This window comes from Gossypium raimondii, chromosome 5, assembly GCF_025698545.1.
Source record: "Gossypium raimondii isolate GPD5lz chromosome 5, ASM2569854v1, whole genome shotgun sequence".
Classification (NCBI taxonomy): Eukaryota; Viridiplantae; Streptophyta; class Magnoliopsida; order Malvales; family Malvaceae; genus Gossypium; species Gossypium raimondii.
Window position 1 is genome coordinate 5997720 of NC_068569.1, and position 12225 is coordinate 6009944.

The 12225-nt window shown below is 29.9% G+C and overlaps 1 long non-coding RNA gene across 1 annotated transcript; it reads left to right on the forward strand.

The window, feature by feature from the left end:
* Positions 1–6236: 6236 nt before the first annotated feature.
* LOC105767623 (uncharacterized) lies at positions 6237–10963 on the forward strand. The gene is made up of 3 exons (XR_001125552.2): positions 6237–6346; positions 6817–6902; positions 10636–10963. It is a non-coding gene; the product is annotated as an uncharacterized LOC105767623 (long non-coding RNA).
* The last annotated feature ends 1262 nt before the right edge of the window (positions 10964–12225 follow it).

Below are 12225 nucleotides of genomic sequence, written 5' to 3' on the forward strand. Positions count from 1 at the left end.
ATTGAAGCCCGGCCTTATGCTGTACAAAGTGTTCAAAACCCCATTCATTTCTAACGTAAACCAACCACATTTTGGATGGTAACTAAACCTTATTTTCGTCTAGCAAATTAAACCCTAACGGATTAATCAATGCTAAACCACCACATGTTAGATTAATAAAATATTAGCTTTTAAAAACATATTTGATTTGGCATGTTAACCTTAGGATAAGATATTAATTTTGGTAGCTAAATCATGGAGGCAGCAAAGGTAGATACCAATTGATTGAAACATTTCCATTTTTGTTTTGTTAGACATCAAAACTTTGCAAAGATGGATTCGAATAAAGGTGATCTATGAGGTCACCAAAAGAGTCGGCTAGTTTTTATTAGGATTAAGTGTTGGAATATTTTTAAATATTTATAGTGTTCTAATAATTATAAATGAATTGGTGTAATTAATCAAAAGTTATATTATTTGATTTTTTGAAAAAGAATTATAACTATTTAAATAATATTATTTGAATAGTTATAATATTAAATGAATAATTATGTGTTTATTTTAAAGACACTATTATTCAGAAAGACACCTATTGAAATATGTCTATATGAAGAGACATGAAATTTCCTATAAATAGGAATGAAATTTCATTTGGAAATCACACCAACAAATTCTAATATTATTTCTTTCTTTCTTTCTTTCATTTTCTAATATTATTAGATTGTTCTATAAAGTATTACTGCAAAAATCTTTTGTCGAAATTGAGTTTCTTGTCATACATTGCTCAGTGCGTAGTGGACTATTCTCGTCAGTGCAAAACGCAAATAATCATTGGCTTCATTGTATCCTCGAGATTAATTTGCTTGGAACTCATTTGCACACCGAATATAGGTGGGAGCGAATATAACCTTAAAGATAGTGGCTTGATATACGCCTTGAAGCCTTGTCCTATTTCTTTTTTTTTTGTTCGAGTTTCGTTCATCTAATCAAGATTTTCCTCACCGGATATTTGTACTAACAATTTTAAGGTTATAATTCATGATGTCTACTACAACACATGAAAGTGGAACACTAAGGGAGTTGACTTCCAACTTTGTCAAACTTGATCGGTTTGATGGTGGCAATTTTCGACGATGCAGAAAAAGATGCACTTCTTATTATCAACTTTGAAGATTGCTTATGTTTTGGATACTCCAAGACCTGAAGAGAATGAAAACGAATCTGTTGTTGCAACCCGAGAAGACAAAAATGGGACAATGTTGATTACATGTGCATGAACCACATATTGAATGGTTTATCTGATGGTTTGTTCAACACCTACCAAAACGAGGTCACCGCTATAAAATTATGGGATAAATTGGAGACAAGATATATGACCGAAGATGTTACAAATAAGAAATTTCTTGTCAGTCGTTTCAATAATTATCAAAAGGTTGATGGTCGTTCTGTTATGGAACAATTCCGTGATATTGAAAAGATGTTGAATCAATTCAAGCAATATGATATGAAAATGGATGAAATAATTGTTATATCCTCCATAATAGACAAACTTCCTCCAGTTTGGAAAGACTTTAAAAGAAGTCTAAAACATAAGAAAGAGAAAATATCTCTTGAGACTTTGGCAAATCATCTTCGTATTGAAGAAGAATATCGAAAGCAATACCATAACCTAAATTTTGAAAATGTCAAAGTGCATGTTATGGAGGAAATACAGACTACTAAACCATTCAAAAGAAAATTCAAATAGATTGATAAAGCACCTAAATTTAAAAAGAAACAAAATGGCTCATGCTATTATTGTGGTAAGCCGGGACATTTCAAGAATGAATGTCGATTTTAAAGAATAAATTATCTTTTAAGGTTGATAACAACGAAAAGTTCGTTGCAATGATATAAGAAATTAATATGGCACAAGATGATAATACATGGTGGATTGATACCAGAGCAACCAAACATGTGTGCAAAGACAAAAGCATGTTCACAAAGTTCACACAATGTGAAAATGACAATGTCTTGTACATTGGAAATTCTTCCACCACAGCAATCAAAGACAAAGGGTCTGTTGAACTACAATTCACTTCTGGAAAGATTTTAACCTTAAATGATGTATATTATATACCAGAAGTTAGAAAGAATTTAGTGTCTGGAAGTTTGTTGAATAAGTTTGGTTTCAAACTTATTTTTGAGACAAATAAGCTTATTTTGTTTGAAGGAGAAATTTTTGTAGGGAATGGGTATATGTATGAGAGTATGTTCAAATTTAATAATAATATTATTTCTGCTTATATGGTTGAATCTTTTCGTTTATGACATTATAGATTAGGTCATTTGAATTATAGAAAATTGAATGACGTGTATAAGTTAGATTTAATTCTTATTTTTAATAATATTGAAAAATGCAATACATATATGTTGACTAAAATTACAAGAAACCCTTTCCTTAGGTTAAAAAGAAAACAAAATTGCTTGATTTGATACATAGTGATTTATGTGACATGTATAATACTCCTACATTATGTGAAAAGAAATATTTTGTTACTTTTATTGATGATTGTTCTAGATATTACTATTTATATTTATTACATTCAAAAGATGAAGACTATAATCCAAGTTATTTTGAATCCATTGAAATTGTCCATCAAGTTTTAGCCCCTTATACACCACAACAAAATGGTGTAGCTGAAAGAAAAAATAGAGTCTTGACTGAAATGGTAAATTCAATGTTATCATATTCAAGTCTTAGACAAGGTTTCTGGAGAGAAGCTGTTCTAACAACTTGTCATATATTGAATAGAGTTCCTAATAATGAAACTAAAATAACCCCCTAAGAACAATGGAAGAAAAGGAAACCAAGCTTTAATTATTTGAAGGTTTGGGGTTGTAAAACTATTGTCAAAGTTCCAACAACTAAACATAAAAAGTTGGGTGAAATAGGAATTGAATGCATATTTGTAGGATATGCACATAATAACAAGGCATATAGGTTCATAGTAATTGAACCAAAAGATTCAATTTTAATTAATACTGTTATTGAATCAAGAGATTCAATTTTTGATGAAAATAGATTTAATTCTATATCAAGACAATTACAGCCACAACAATTGATTCATTCTTCAAATGAGAATGAGATTTCATTGGAACAAATTGATAATAATAATGAATCTTGTCAAGAATTAAGAAGAAGTAATAAAATTAAAAGGTCAAATATTTTAGACCGATTTCATTATATTTCTTGTAGAAGGAAAAGGTGAAAGTATATGCAATAAGATACATTATTGTTATAATACCAATCTGATCCTATTACATTTGAAGAGACAATGAAATCTCAAGACTCTGCTTTTTGGAAAGAAGCAATAAATGATGAGATGGATTGAATAATGGGAAATCAAATTTGAATCTTAATTGATCTTCCACCGGGTTCCAAAACAATAGGTTGTAAATGGATCTTCAAAAAGAAAATGAAGGTCAATGGAACCATTGATAAATTTAAAGCAAGGTTGATAGCCAAAGGTTTTACACAAAAACAATGCATTGATTACTTTGATACCTATGCTCTAGTAGCAAGAATTGCTACAATTAGACTCTTAATATCACTTACATCTATATATAATTTGGTTGTTCACCAAATGGATGTTAAAACTGCATTTTTAAATGGTGAATTGGAAGAGGAAGTGTACATGGAACAATTAGAAGGATTTGTTGTTCCAGGATAAGAGTATAAGGTATGTAAGCTTATTAAATCTTTATATGAACTTAAACAAGCACCAAAACAATGGCACCAAAAGTTTGACAAGGTTGTTTTAGCTAATGGCTATAAAATAAATGAATCCGATAAGTGCATAAATAGCAAATTTGAAAATGGAAAAGGTGTCATAATTTGCATATATGTAGATGACATGCTCATTTTTTGCAAAGATTTGGAACAAATAGAAAACACAAAGAAATTCTTGTCAAACAACTTTGCTATGGTTATTCTTGGGATTAAAATAACCCAAGATGAAAGCACTATAACTTTAGCACAATCACATTACATTGAAAAGGTGCTTAAAAAGTTTGATATTTTCAACTGTATACCAACATCTACACCCATAGATCCTCAAATAAAATTAGTATCTAATGCTGGTAGGAAAATTGATCAATTGAAATATGCAAGTCTAATTGGTTGTCTTATTTACATAATGACTTGTACAAGACCAGATATTTCATATGTTGTTGGGAAATTGAGTAGGTACACAAGTAATCTAAGTAGTTTGCATTGGTAAGATTTGAATAGAGTACTTAGGTACTTAAAGAAAACTATTAACTATGGATTGTGTTATAATGGATATCCTCCAGTTTTAGAAGGGTATTCGGATGAAAAGTTTGGAAGATCATGCATCTACTAGTGGATGGATCTTCATTCTTGGTGGAGGAGCCATTTCTTGGGGTTCCAAGAAATAAACATGTATTACTGATTCCATCATGATAGCAGGATTTATTGCATTAGCCGCTGCATCTAAAGAAGCAGAATGGTTAAAAATTTTGCTTTATGATGTACCTTTATGGCCTAAGCCAATTTCACCTATTTTTATCCGTTGCGATAGTGAGGCTACTTTAGCAAAGGCATGTAGCCAAGTATATAATGGAAAGTCTAGACACATTGGATTAAGACATAGTTATGTCCGACAATTAATCTCTGATGGAGTGATCACTACTAATTGTGTGAGGTCAAGTGAAAATTTGGCGGATCCTTTGACAAAAAGTATTGCTAGAGATGTAGTAAAAAGGACCTCAAAATGGATGAGACTCAAGCCCATTAATTAGAGTCACCCATGATGGAAACTCGACTTAACGCTTAGTATAACGTTAAGTCTTGAGTTTAATGAGACAAAATACATCATTAGTTTGTGACTGTTAGCACTATATATAAATCTATCCTAAGATTAAAGTGCTAGGTACCCGTAATGATAAGGGAAGGATGAGTAAAGTACTCTTAATGGACCCATAACATAAATATGTTAAAGTGTTATAATTACTGGAACACTCTTGATGGGATCTACCTATGTGAGTGAAAGTGTGGTCGCTTTTAGGAGCTCAAAGGCTTGGCTCTAGCAACATTCATGAAAAGAGGACACAAACACATGGCCATAATAGTGTCCCTAGATACTATGCATTGGTCGATGTTGAAATCATTGTGTGAGATGTGTTCAGTTAATCAAATGGAATAGTTTGTTCAAATCTTAGTCTACCATGCAATTTCGATTAACTTTAACATGTTTTTATTAAGTGAAGGTTCAATCGTAAAGTACCTTCATTTATGCAAATTGATTTCCAAGAATATCAAAATCTAAAATATTTTGAAAATGGAGGGAGATTATTGGAACATTTTCAAATATTTATAGTATTCCAATAACTATAAATGAATGGGTGTAATTAATCAAAAGTTATATTGTTTGATTTTTTGAAAAAGAATTATAACTGTTTAAATAATATTATTTGAATAGTTATAATATTAAATGAATAATTATGTGTTTATTTTAAAGACATTTTTATTCGAAAGACACCTATTGAAATATGTCTCTATGAAGAGACATGAAAATTCCTATAAATAGGAATGAAATTTCATTTGGAAATCACACCAACAAATTCTAATATTCTTTCTTTCCTTCCTTCATTTTCTAATATTATTAGATTATTCTATAAAGTATTACCGCAGAAATTCTTTGTAGAAATTGAGTTTCTTGTTATATATTACTTAGTGCGTAGTGCACTATTCTCGTTAGTGTAAAAAGCAAATAGTCATTGGCTTCATTGTATCATCGAGGTTAATTTGCTTGGAACTCATTTGCACACTGAAAATATGTGAGAGCGAATATAACCTTAAAGATAATGGTTTGATACACGCCTTGGAGCCTATAACAGCCCAATTCGGACAAAGTGGTTTCGAGACCACGAATCCGAGTCTAAAAATATTTGAATATTATTTTCTGTGTTAAATATGTGTGAAATTATATATGTGAAAGTTTCGTGAAATAATTTTACTGTTTGTATGCTTAATTTGAGAAAATGGCTAAATCGCGTAAAGTGAAAATTTGAGGGTTAAATATGAAAGTGCTTAATTGTTTTTGTCTTTATAAATTGGAGGTTCTATGTGGCAATTAAGCCATTTTCCAAGTTAGTGGACGGCATTAGGTGATATATATGGTTTTCTTATATTACTAATATAATATATATGTTATAATAAGGTATAATATATTATTATGTTATAATAAACATTAAAAAAAAAGCCATTATCATTTTTTTTCCCTTCATCTTCATCACGAAACAAAACAAAAGAAAACAAAGAAACAAAGCTAGGGTATTCAGCCATTGTTGAGCTTGATTCAAGGTGAGTTCTAGCTCGGTTTTTGATAATTTTTATATTTTTGAGATCGTTGCTTCGAATACTATCCGACCCATGTTAGAATTTTTGTTTTTGATGAATATTTTGAGTTATGCCATTAATGAATAATTGTGTTCTATGATGTTTGATGATGGATTATGAAATATATGTGTTAGATTAACATGTTTTGTCTTTGATTTTTGGTAAATTTGAGTAATTAGGGCTAAATTAAAAAAATAAATTTTTGAGGGACTAAAATGAAAAATAAATGAAATGCATGGACTTGTATGAATACAAGGAAGATTCGGCCTAGCTATGTTGTTGTGAGATTTTGTGTAAATTGTGTTTTATGCAATTGGATTAAATTGCAAAAAGTGTAAAATATTAGGGGCAAAATGGTAATTTGCCTATTTATGTGTTTTTGGATTAAATTGAATGTTTTAATATTTAAATTAGCTCATTCTGGATATATTTAGATCAAGAACCAAAGAAATCGGAGTTAGATCGGGGGAAAGCTAAAATCGTCGAATAATTGTCCGGTTTCGATTTTTCACCGTCCGAGGTAAGTCAACTAGCAATTTAATGTTATTAATTAATATATATATATATATACACACATATATATATCTATTGTATTTGGATGAGCTCAAATTGAAAGTATATAGCTTGAATTTAATCAAAGTAAAAATGATATGTATATATATAAATATATGATTAATGTTCGAATATACATATATGTATACACATATATGTAAGCTCTTGAATTTAGTTGAAGAATGAATATGGCTTATGTATAAATTCTTGGTTATTAATCGAAAGGTATGTTGTAACACCCCTTACTCGAGACCGTTGCCGGAGTCAAGCACGAGGCATTACTTAGCTTATCTTACTAATTCAGAGCTTAAAAATTTACTTTGCAAATTATTTTCACTATTTACAGCAAACCTATCCAATCGCGCAGTAGTTACCAAATTGATTATAACTCGATCTACGGGACTCAAAATTTAATTCCGTAAATTTTCCCTGAAACTAGACTCATATATCTTCCTATAATAAAATTTTTAGAATTTTTGGCTTAGCCAATTAGTACAGTTTATTAGTTAAAGTCTCCCCTGTTTCACCAATTGACTACTCTGACCTCTTGTCACTAAAAATAAGTTTTCTCACTGTAGGATTTTCATATGAAGTTCTTACTTGTTTCTACAGAAAATAGACTCAATAAGGATTCCATACATATAAAATACAACTCATAACTATTTTTTTACCATTTTTAGTGATTTTATAAACTCAGAACAGGGGACTCCAAAAACAGATCTGACCCTGTGTCACTAAAATTCACATATCACAAAATATAAAATTTCGTTTGCTAAACCGTTATTTTTCCATGAAAATAGACTAAACAAGATTTAATTTCATATGTCATTCAACTTCTAATTCATTTTATACTATCCTGGGTGATTTTTCAAAGTCACGTCACTGTGCTGCATAAATTCTGTTTCTTTGCAAAATTTTACCCTTTTCATGATTTCCATGCATAATATATCACTTAGACTCTTATAACCACAAACGCTTTCATACTTAACTATTTTAATAACCATTCATCATAAAATACTTACACCTCATTCTTTAGCAAAATCATAATTACAAACATACAAAATAACTAAATCCCTATACATGCCATAACCCAAACATGTTTCATCATAAAATACCGAGTAGTTGTTCTTGATAGTGTGGACGATCTCTGACTTCTTTAAGATCCTTGAAGTAACCTTGCAATACTATAAGAGAAAGAGAAATAAAATACGTAAGCATAAAGCTTAGTAAGTTTACTAGCAAATAAATAACAATTTTTAACACAAATAATTAAACTCAAGTGTCTATATCTCTATTTTACTCTTTAGTTAATCTCATACTAGTTCTCTTGCTTGATTACTTAATATACTTGTGTTCATAACTTACTCTTCTCTTGCTGCATCATTGAATATCAAATGTTAGTATAATAAATTCTTAACTCCTATAACTCACCCGAGCTTGCCATTTCTTATCTTTAATCGAACTTCATGTACCGATTCGCTTACTAGCCCGTTGAACCACATTGGAATAATAAGGATACTCGGGTATCTTCGATCATAACATGCCAAAGCCATGTCCTGACATAGTCTTACATGGGATGTTCTCATATCGGTGCCCATGCCATGTCCTGACATGGTCTTACTGGGACCTCTCATCTCGGTGCAACGCCATGTCCTGACATGGTCTTATATGGGACCTCTCATCTCGGTGCCCATGCCATGTCCCAGACATGGTCTTATAGGGGACCTATCATCTCGGTGCCAATGCCATGTCCCAAACATGGTCTTACATGGGACCTCTCATCTCGGTGCCAATTCCATGTCCCAGACATGGTCTTATATGAGACCTATTTACCCAAATGTCATGACATTCGTATCCAGTACCATCCTTATGTATCAACGAGACTTTTTAACTTCAATTCTCTATCATTTCATGCTTGGATCATCATCAAATAAATTCATAATTGCTGGAAAATAGCAACATTAATAATAATTATTGAAATATTGCATTTATTTACCGTAAACTTACCTCGGTACCAACTATAGTCAAATTCACCAACTTAGTCTTCAACTTTACTCTTTCCTTTGTCGAACCTCGAGTTTCGTTCTTCTTGATCTAAAATAACAAATTTAATTAATTTAATACTCACATTCATCAAAACAGCCATCGACTCTAACTTTTTCAAAATTACAATTTTGCCCATAAACTTTTGCATAATTACATTTTTGCCCCAAGGCTTGGAAATTAAACTTCATCCCTTATTCTTATGTTTTATGACATGCTGAACATTTTTCCCTTCTATGGCAACATCAAATTCCCACTCTAACATGTACTTAAGAACATTAGGCATTTTTACCGATTATGTCGTTTTACTCGTTTTCACTTAAAATCGGCTAGCAAAAGTTGTTTAACATAATTTCTAGCTTCATATTCTATCATAAAACATCAAAATAAATACTTTTCACCTATGGGTATTTTTCCAAATAAAAACCCTAGGTTAAATTATTGCTAAAATAAGCTAAATTAAGCTATCGGGATCTCAAAAACGTAAAGAACATTAAAAACGGGGCTTGGGATCACTTAATATGGAGATTGGAAGCTTGAAAACCCTAACTATGGCTTCCCCCCTTGCTTTTGCCATCTTTTTCCCTTTTAATTATTTTTATTACTAGATTACCAAATTGCCCCTAACTTAAAAATTTTCTATTTCACTCATCTCATGTCCATTTTTTTCTACCAAGTTACCAATGGTCTAATTACCATATAAGGACCTCCAATTTAAAGTTTCATAACAATTGGACACCTCTAACATGTAGAACTCAACTTTTGCACTTTTTACAATTTAGTCCTTTTGACTAAATTGAGTGCCCAAACGTCAAAATTTTCGAACGAAATTTTCATGAAATCATTTTGTGAAATCATAGACCATAAAAATATAAGAAAAATAAATTTTTTCTCATCGAATTTGTGGTCCCGAAACCACTGTTCCGATAACCTTAAATTTGGGCCATTACATTTGTATAGTATATATATATATATAAGGTTTGAATGTATATATATATGTAAGTACATATATGTACAAACTATTGGATTGATTAAAATATATATGTTATATTTGCATAAGTAGTTTTGAAATGGTATGTACATGTGAGTTGGCATTTATATGTATATGATAGAATTGAATGAGCACATAAATATATATTTACATGTATATGTTTTTGTATTGAGTTTGGGTATAATTTTTATATAAGTTTATATGAAGTTCGAAAATACAAATATAATTGAATATGTTTTGTGTTAAATTTAGGTATGACTATTATATAAAGTATGTATGAGACTCGAATATATACAAACTTATATATGTACATGTTTATGTATTGAATTTAGGTATGATAATTATATAAGTTTATGTGAGATTCAATTATGTAATTATATTCATGTGAAGCTTTTGAATGGAGTTGAAGGTACAAAATTGTTAGCTTGGATTACTATAAGATGTTGAATGTATGATATTAATAGTAGGCCTTAATGTATTAAGTTATATATCTGTATATGATCATATGTATAATTAAGTTATTGAGCTATATTCAATATCTGAACTTTATATACCTATGTGGTTTAAAGGTATAATTTATATATATTGAGCTAAATTTTTATACATGGAATCTTATATACATATACATTTTTAAAGTGATTTGTATTTATATAAATTGAGTGTTCAGGCTCGGTGCCTAGCAAGCTTGATGCCAGTGATATGTTTCAGACTTTAAGTCTAGCAGGCTTGTCACCGGTGAAACATTTCAGACTTTAAGTCTAGCAGGCTTGACGCCGGTGAAACATTTCAGACTTTAAGTCTAGCAGGCTTGACGCCGGTGAAACATTTCAGACTTTATGTCTAGCAGGCTAAGTGCCAGTGTATTGAATCAGGCCTTAAGCCTAGCAGGTTTTGTGCCGGTGAATCTATTCATATCATGTGTTTACATGTATCGAATATGTGTATGATTTAGTCATATGGATTTATAGAATATGTATATACATTTAGTCATTGTGTTTGATGAGCATATAAACATTAGTTTATATGTATTTGATGAGTATGGATTTATATATATATATATATATATTAAATTTTATGAAATTGTTAGGTATATTCGCATTCGAGAGATGTATGTGAGAAATCTATATATGCATTTTGGTAAGTATAAATGTATTTGGTTATATTCGTTTGATGTGTATGTATATATATATATTCGGTTATAGAATTTGTTAAGTACATAAATATGCGTTCGGCTACACACATATGAAGTGTATATGCATTCGGTTTTAGGTATTTGATAATGACGTATGCATTTGTTTATATGTAAATGATATATAAAAGTATTTGGTTGTAAGTTTTGATGAGTATTTAAATATACAATTGTTATGCATGTTGTATATACATATTTATATATTCATTGGTAAGCATTCTACAGTACATATATTTGATTATAAATAAGATGATTATGAGTAACAAATATTCAAATAGTAATATATGTCGATTTATGATTTCAATAAGTTTAATTATGAATTTATATTATTCTTCTTTTATATATATTTTAGTTATGCTATAGACTTACTAAGCTATGTAAGCTTACTTTGTTTGTTTACGTCTATCTGCTTATAGATCAAAAAAAAAAATCAAATCAAACTTCAAGCTCGTGGATCGTTAGTAAGTTTATCATCTTATCTATTGTCTCGGTATTTAAAATATTTAAATTCTAACTATGGCATGTACTGACTAGATAAATGTTTTGAAGGTCGTACTTTGTTGTATTGTATATGAATATAATAGCCATACTAAAATGGTTTATTTCCTTATAGATTTGCTAGTTTGTAATGTCTTTACTAGTTGGATTATAATGTCTTTGTTTATTAAAAATGGTTAGAGGAGAAGTTTAACATTTTGCATATTTAATGTATATGTATATGTATAATATATATGTATTGATTTTGAGATGCTTGTGTTTTGTTCAGTAATGCCTCGTAACCCTAATTCGGCGATGGATACGGGTTAGGGGTGTTACAGAGCCTTATCCTATTTTTTCTTTTTCTGTTCAAGTCCCGTTAATGTGTTCGTGATTTTCCTCACCGGAAATTTATACTAACATAAAGTTGTGTGTATTTATGTACAAAAAAAAATTTAAACAAAAAAATAATGAAAATAAACTTAATGTTTCATTCAATTTATTAGATTTCATTGACAGAAATGAATTTATGAGTATGGTTAAAGGAAATAAAGAAGACATTCATTTAAAAACTTTTACTTAAAATAAATT